This window comes from Oncorhynchus mykiss, chromosome 7 (assembly GCF_013265735.2).
Source record: "Oncorhynchus mykiss isolate Arlee chromosome 7, USDA_OmykA_1.1, whole genome shotgun sequence".
NCBI classification, from domain to species: Eukaryota; Metazoa; Chordata; class Actinopteri; order Salmoniformes; family Salmonidae; genus Oncorhynchus; species Oncorhynchus mykiss.
Genome location: NC_048571.1, coordinates 70,534,549 through 70,542,930, shown reverse-complemented (window position 1 = coordinate 70,542,930; position 8,382 = coordinate 70,534,549).

The following is an 8,382-nucleotide window of genomic DNA, read 5'->3' as shown; positions in this document are numbered from 1 at the left end:
CAAAGGGTAATGTGAGAATAAAGCCCATTTTCCAGTTGGTTTGTGGTTCAGAGTAAAACAAAGTAAAACACACCAATCCCAATCCCTAATTTCAATGTAGCAAATCTTGCTGATTTGCCACTGGTCGTGAAACACGAGACATATTTGTTTGACCTATTGGGAACTACAGTACCAAACTGTTCTTGCTGCTCCGACAGGGTAGCCAAATGATACACCGCTGAAAGTAGTGACTGGGTTTAAAAGCTCTCGTAGGGTGTTATAATTTTGGTGGTTGCTGTGCTGGATCAAATGTTCCATGCCCACAATAAAACTAAATGATGAATGAAAATGTCATAAGTAATTTTAGTGCCAAGTTAAAGAATAGTTTGATTCACTATGGCTCTGCCCCTAACTACACCTACTCAGTGTAATATTTCTGCTAATGGACACAGATTGAGCCTAGTCCTAGACTAAAAAGCAAGATCAATGGAGGTTATTAATTGAAAGTGATTTTTAGTCTAGGACTGGGTTTAATATTTGTCTGGTAAACCTACACTTAGTGTACTGCAGGTACCCTTTACATACGTCTAGTTGTTTTCTAGACATCTCCTGGTGCAATGTACAGTGGGGCAAAAAAGTATTTAGTCAGCCACCAATTGTGCAAGTTCTCCCAGTTAAAAAGATGAGAGAGGCCTGGAATTTTCATCATAGGTACACTTCAACTATGACAGACAAAATTAGAAGAAAAAAAATCCAGATTTTTTATTAATTTATTTGCAAACAGAAATTTGCATCCTGTAGCACTAATTCCAAAAAGGTTTGGGAACCTGCAAAGTCCTTGGAGAATAAGAGTACATCCTCCCAGCTGCCCACTGCACTGAGAATAGGAAACACTGTCACCACCGATAAATCTATGATAAATGATAATTTCAATAAACATTTTTCTACGGCTGGCCATGCTTTCCACCTGGCTACCCTTACCCCGGCCAACATCTCAGCACGGCCTGCAGCAACTTGCCCATGCCCCTCCCCCCACTTCTCCTTCACCCAAATCCAGACAGCTGATGTTATGAAAGAGCTGGGCTAGACAATCTGGACCCTCTCTTTCTAAAATTATCTGCCGAAATTGTTGCAACCCTTGTTACTAGCCTATTCAACCTCTCTTTTGTATTTTCTGAGATCCCCAAAGATTGGAAAGCTGCTGCGGTCATCCCCCTCTTCAAAGGGGGAGACACTCTAGACCCAAACTGTTATAGACCTATTCCATCCTGCCCTGCCTTTCAAAAATCTTCGAAAGCCAAGTTGACAAACAGATCCCCGACCATTTTGAATCCCACCATACCTTCTCCACTATGCAATCTGGTTTCTGAGCTGGTCATGAGTGCACCTCAGCCACGCTCTAAGTCCCAAACGATATCATATATACACAGAAACGCACACACACACTCACTCACCATTGACCACACACCCTTCTTTAATGATTTTTAAAAAGCGTTTTGGGACAGAGAGAGGATCAGTTTTGTTTTTACTATATTAAATTTGACAAAGGAGAACTGGTCAATGATTCTCAATCTGCCCTCCTCAGGCTTGAGAATGCATGTTTACGTTGTCCTTACATTTGATGCATAAGTGCACCCAGTCATCTGTTTGTTGGTTGTGCCTGTAGGTTCGTAGCCTGGCTAACATGACCTACGTGACCACATAGCGAGGAAGAGTGACTCACTGGTCTGGACAGGAGGCCGTTTGCTAATGCAATTAGCTCAGAAATTGTGCGGACTCATTGATTGGATCTCTGAAATCTTTATTTTTCCTGGAGGTTTGTAATGGGAGAGGGTGGCGCTCGGGGACTGTGTCTGGCCATAGAGAGGCTTTTATTCTCTATTTTGGCTAGGCCAGGGTGTGACTAGGGTGGGCATTCTAGTTTCTTTAATTCTATGTTTTCTGTTTCTATGTTTTGGCCTGGTATGGTTCTCAATCAGAGGCAGCTGTCTATTGTTGTCTCTGATTGGGAATCATACTTAGGCAGCCTGTTTTGCCACCTTAGTTGTGGGTAGTTATCTTTGTTAGTGGCCTGTATAGCCCTAGTAAACTTCACGTTTGTTGTGTTGGCGACATTTATAACATTAAAAGAAAATGTAGGCTCACCACGCTGCACCTTGGTCCCGTCATTTCCCTGACGATGTTCATGACACTGTGGGTGTTTCAGTACACTGAGGAGAACCAACCAGTAAAAGCACAGCCCCTTCATTATCAAGACATCATACCGACAACATCAAAACAGTCATTCCAGGCTCTGAAATTAGGAGGACTTCGAGAGTAGGTGTTAGACAGACTAGTAAATTGGGGTTTTACGCTATGAACCACCCCCGTGCGTCACAGTTGGGATGGTGTTCTTTGGCTTGCAAGCTTCCCCATTTTTCCTCCGAACATAATGATGGGCATTATGGCCAAACAGTTCTATTTTTGTTTCATCAGACCAGAGGACATTTCTCCAAAAAGTACAATCTTTGTCACCATGTGCAGTTGCAAACTATAGTCTGGCTTTTTTATGGTGGTTTTGGAGCAGTGGCTTCTTCCTTGCTGAGTGACCTTTCAGGTTATCTCAATATGGGATTCGTTTTACTGTGGATATAGATACTTTTGTACCTGTGTCCTCCAGCATCTTCACAAGGTCCTTTGCTGTTGTTCTGGGATTGATTTGCACTTTTCGCCCCAAAGTACGTTCATCTCTAGGAGACAGAACGCATCTCCTTCCTGAGTGGTATAACGGCTGCGTGGTCCCATGGTGTTTATACTTGCGTACTATTGTTTGTACAGATGAACGCATCAGGCATTTGGAAATTGCTCCCAAGGAGGAACCAGACTTGTGGAGGTCTACAATTTTTTTCCTGAGGTCTTGGCTGATTTCTTATGATTTTCCCATGATGTCAAGCAAAGAGGCACTGAGTTTGAAGGTAGGCTTTCAAACACATCCACAGGTACACCTCCAATTGACTCAAATGATGTCAATTAGCCTATCAGAAGCTTCTAAAGCCATGACATAATTTTCTGAAATTTTCCAAGCTGTTTAAAGGCACAGTCAACTTAGTGTATGCAAACTTCTGACCCACTGGAATTGTGGTACAGTGAATTTTAAGTGAAATAATCTGTCTATAAACAATTGTTGGAAAAATTACTTGTGTCATGCACAAAGTAGATGTCCTAACCATCTTGCAAAACTATGGTTTGTTAACAAGAAATGTGTGGAGTGGTTGAAAAACGAGTTTTAATGACTTAATGACTTAAACTTCCTACATCAACTGTACACTGGTTGAAGTGTATTTATCAAATTACATCAGTAAGGGATCAAAGATTTCACCAGGATTCACCTGGTCAGTCTATGTAATCGAAAGAGCAGGTGTTCTTAATGTTTTTTATACTCAGTGTATTTTGTATGGTTGCTGGTGGCATACAGGATTAATCTGCCTTTGAGGCTATGGAAAACCAGCCCTAAAGGAAAATGGTTGGGGCTCTCTAATCCCCAATTTATTATATTATTGAAGGTACAGCGGTTCTCAACTGGTTTTGCCTCGGGACCCAAATTGAACTATTTGTAATGCTGTATTGATAGTACATATAACAATTATATGACAAGGGAACAACATTTCCACTTCTTTCATTAGAAATAATAACATTTCACCTCCTGTGTGTCATCCTTCTTAACCATAGAATTTTTAAATTCCTCATCAATCCACGGGAATTTAATCGTTTTTACAGTCATTTAACTAGAATAAGCAATTTCATAAATATGTCAAGTGCAGCATATGTCTGCTCCTCATTACACACCACAGAACAACAAATATTATTTACATCCTCAACATCACTACCTACATCACCACCAATCGCTACAAAACCTATTATATGACGTCTTATACACTACATTAGGCTCAGCCTTTGGCTTTCCTAGATATGGCTATTATATTATAATCACTACATCTGATGGGTGTCCATACTGCTTCAGAGTAGATTTCTGCAACATTAGAAAAATATGTGATCAATACAGGTGGATGATTTTATTGCTGTGCTGTTTGTAACTACCCTGGTAGGTTGACTGACAACCTGATCCAGGTTGGAGGCACTGGTTACAGTTTGAAGCTTTTTCTTGAGTGGGCAGCTTGATGAAAGCCAGTCAATATTTAGGTCACACAGAAAATATACCTCTCTGTTGATATCACATACATTATCAAGCATTTCACACATATTATCCAGATACTGACTGTTAGCACTTGGTGGTCTATAGCAGCTTCACAGAAGAATGGGCTTTAGGTGCGGCAGATGAACCTGTAGCCAAATTAATTAAACAGTATTTAACATTCGATTGTCTCTAAGCTTTACAGGAATATGACTTTGAACATAAACGGAAAAAATGGCATTTGCTTCGGAAAATGTTGAAACTATATATTGCTACCACTGTATTATCAAAGTTATAGACAGTATATGAATGTTATCTGTTACTAGCAAGTTATAGATTTTATGAACGTTGTTTCTTAGGCTACATATGTTAATGTGGGCTATTTATAGCACTTATCTGAGGGTTTTGATTGTTTTTATTGCTTTACTGGGAGACATATCAGAGGTAGCTGTAGGATTGAAAGAGGCGTTCAGGGGAGTTAGAGGGACATAAATTAGGTTACTTACATTATGACTGCCAACACCACTTGGACAATGTACATTTGCAGCAGCACTACGACGACTTAGAGATACAATGGTAGGGGTTATCTCATCAGGGCTTGGGTCACTGATAAATCATTGTCTCAAGGCAGCTTTGAAATACACAGACAGAGTCCAGGAGCCAAGATGATTTGGATGGACCATCATTCCTACAGAGCATCTTCTGTTTCCAAAAGGTGTTAAAGTTATTTATAAAAGTTATACCAACAGAGCTACAGTAGTCTCCATACAAGTGCCATCTGTCATCTTTCAGTAAAAAAACACACTTGAAGCAAATGTAAACATTGAATTAAACCGAATTAATCAAAGAGCAGTTGAACAACAGTGAGCAAAATGTTGAATAAGGGGATGCCAACAGCAAAGCAATGTCCCCTAATCCCTAATCCCTAATCCCGGAGAGGAAGAAAGAAAGGGAGCATTGGGCAGTTGAGGTGTCATACAAATTCTGCGAGAGGGACACAATATTTAAACACACAGGTAACACACAAATAGACTGATGTAGAAAACCATACATAGGCAAAGAAATGGAAAGTGTCAAGCAGTCATCTATAGGTAATACCACAGGACATGAGAGAAATGGAGAGACACACCTTGAGAGCAACATGCCTAAAAGGAAGTGTAAAGAAAAGTTTACCTTGAAGGACGGGGAAAGAGAGGAGGGTCTCAGCTGAGGTCCAAGCATTCTGATATGTTCTGTCCAGTTGTCCCCTCAAACAGGCCTGCAGGTGCCATCAACCAGGCTACATACCATCTGTGAGTCAGCTGTGAAGATGAGAGAGAGAGAGATATAGAGTGAAAGAGATCAATAATCACTGCTGAGCATTGTAAAACTGTTCTAGAGTCATTTTGTTTCAGAACAGTATGGTACAGCAGTGTTAGACAGGTATTTTGACTTACTGTCACGGGCCAGGCTTATTGCTTCTCATCAGGGTGTCGTAGGAGGCGGTTGTGCAGGACCTTGAAAGCATCATGTCCACTGGATAGGGCTGAGTGACTGAACTGTGTGAATGGTCCTGTGGTTGTGTGTGAATGAGAAAGAAAGAGAGAGAGAGAGAAATCAGTAATCAAGTGTAGCCAACATCTGCCTTTCAGTGAGCAGGAAAGGATGTTTGTGAAGTATACACATACCAATAAAAAGGCTAATTGTAACTTACTATATTGGCTGACATAGCAAAGTTCATGATGATCTTTTCAATGGTGCCCTTCTCATGCGGGAAAACAAACACACACACACACACACACACACACACACACACACACACACACACACACACACACACACACAAAGACTGACTATAGCTTAATTGGATATTGATGCATGTGTAATGGATTGATTTCTCTCAAATAACACATTTGTCAAGGTATTATCACGTTTGGAAAGGTTTTGTGTTGGTTTTGTGTCGATCAGAGTGAGAGAATATGTTTGCTTGATGCTAGCTGAGGTAAAAACGATTTACAAGTCACAGAGACTATGTTTACTGAGTAGCTTACTTGTACTGGAGTTTGTCTAGGAGATTTTATAAAGAATCTATCTGTTAGGGATATCTGAGTTCGTTTTACATGTTATTGGTTTTGTGTAAAATTGTGCTCACGAGCTGGTAAACTGGCCGTGCACGCTCAGTTTTTGTCTCTGTATGGACGTTTTGCCTGTTTGATAACCTTATGGAGGGAATAACTAGACTGTTTGTATTCAGCCATATTCCCATTCACCTTGCCGTGGTTAAATGCGGTGGTTCGCGCTTTGAGTTTTGCGCGAATGCTGCCATCTATCCACGTTTTTTTGTTTGGGTAGGTTTTAATAGTCACAGTGGGAACAGCATCCCCTATACTCTTCCTGATGAACTCATTCACCATGTCTGTGTATATGTCAATGTTATTCTCAGAGGCAACCTGGAACATATCACAGTCCGCGTGATCAAAACAATCTTGCATGGATTCCGATTGGTCAAGCCAGCGGTGAATAGACCTTAGCACGGGTACTTCCTGTTTCTGCCTATAGGAAGGGAGGAGCAGAATGGAGTCATGATCTGATTTGCTGAAAGGGAGGGTGGGGGAGGGCTTTGTAGCCATCCCGGAAGGGAGAGTAACAATGGGCAATAGTTTCAAAAGTGCGAGTCCTACAGGCAATGTGTTGATAGAACTTCGGTAGCGTTTTCCTCAAATTTGAATTGTTAAAATCCTCAGCTACAATAAATGCGGCCTCAGGATATATGGTTTCCAGTTTTCCAAAAGTCCAATGTAGTTCCTTGAGGGCTGTTGTGGTATCGGCTTGATGGGGAATATACATGTCTGTGACTATAACCGAAGATAATTCTCTTGGGAGGTAATACCGTCGGCATTTGATTGTAAGGTATTCTAGGTCAGGTGAACAAAAGGACTTCCTGTAGTTATCACAATCACACAATGAGTAGTTAATCATGGAACATACACCACCGCCTTTCTTCTTCCCGGAGAGTTCTTTATTCCTGTCTGTGCAATGTAGTGAGAACCCAGCTGGATGTATGGACGGGCACAGTATATCCAGAGAGAGCCATGATTCTGTGAAACAGAGTATGTTACAGTCCCTGATGTCTCTCTGGTAGGTGATCCTCGCCCTGAGCTCGTCTACTTTATTGTCCAGGGACTGAACATTAGCAAGTAATATACTTGGAAGTGGTGGATGATATGCACGCCTCCTGAGTCAGACTAGAAATCCGCTCCGAATACCTATTCTCTGCCGGCGGCGTCTTGGAGCAGCCTCTGGGATGAGTTCAATTGCCCTGGGGAACAAAGGCTGCAATTCGGGAAAGTCATATTTCTGATGGTAATGCTGGTGAGTTATTGCTGCTCTGATACGCAGCAGACTGTCTACCAATCGCGTTCACGTTGTCATGCTGCGTCATGTGGTTGCTAACCTAATCATCATGCAATCCCTTCTCAAAGTCAGTCGAGAAACTTTTCCTCGAAAATACATAATGTCACGATTCCAAAGCTATACGATGCTACAGATAGCAAGTTAATTATCTCACATCTTGGAAAATATTTTTCATGACTAAATTTGTGCTAATGTTGGGTTTTTTATGGAGAGCGCTCCTTGTTCAAGAATTGCCCAGATTGCACCGTGCAGCCCATTGGCGTAGCATGGGCAACGTTTCCCATCTCTTCAAAAGTATATCTGCCGTTGTGAATGTTAGACTCCACTCTGTGAGGCACTTCTATCTGCAGGTTGAACATGGTGAGACTGTAGACGCCTAAATGAATTGTGAAGTTTGTTAGGCTATTTTACAGCTTACAGGGTATGTTACATGCTGATATTGTCTTTGGTATTATTTTGTGCAGCTCCGTTTGCTAAGTAGTTACCTAACTAGCTAGCCAGCCAGCCTGCCCATAGAGAGAGCATTGCATTGTGGATTTTGTAGTGGACTTGAGCTACAACAGATTTCCATAACGATTTTCCATGTTGCTACAAACCTTATTATAACGGCAAAATGAAGCAGTTGTTCACCAAAAAATATTGTTCACATACTAATGTTATTCAACACTGTAAATTAAAGGAATGAGTGGATTTGGGAGGGTTTTTCCTTTAACACTTGTGGGGGAGTGCCAAGATGGAGGCACGATGGCCTCAACACAGCACCCCCTAGCAGTCATCAAGTGTATATATCAATCATTGGTCAAAACGCCAACCGACTGGGCCATTGGATCTAGATCCAT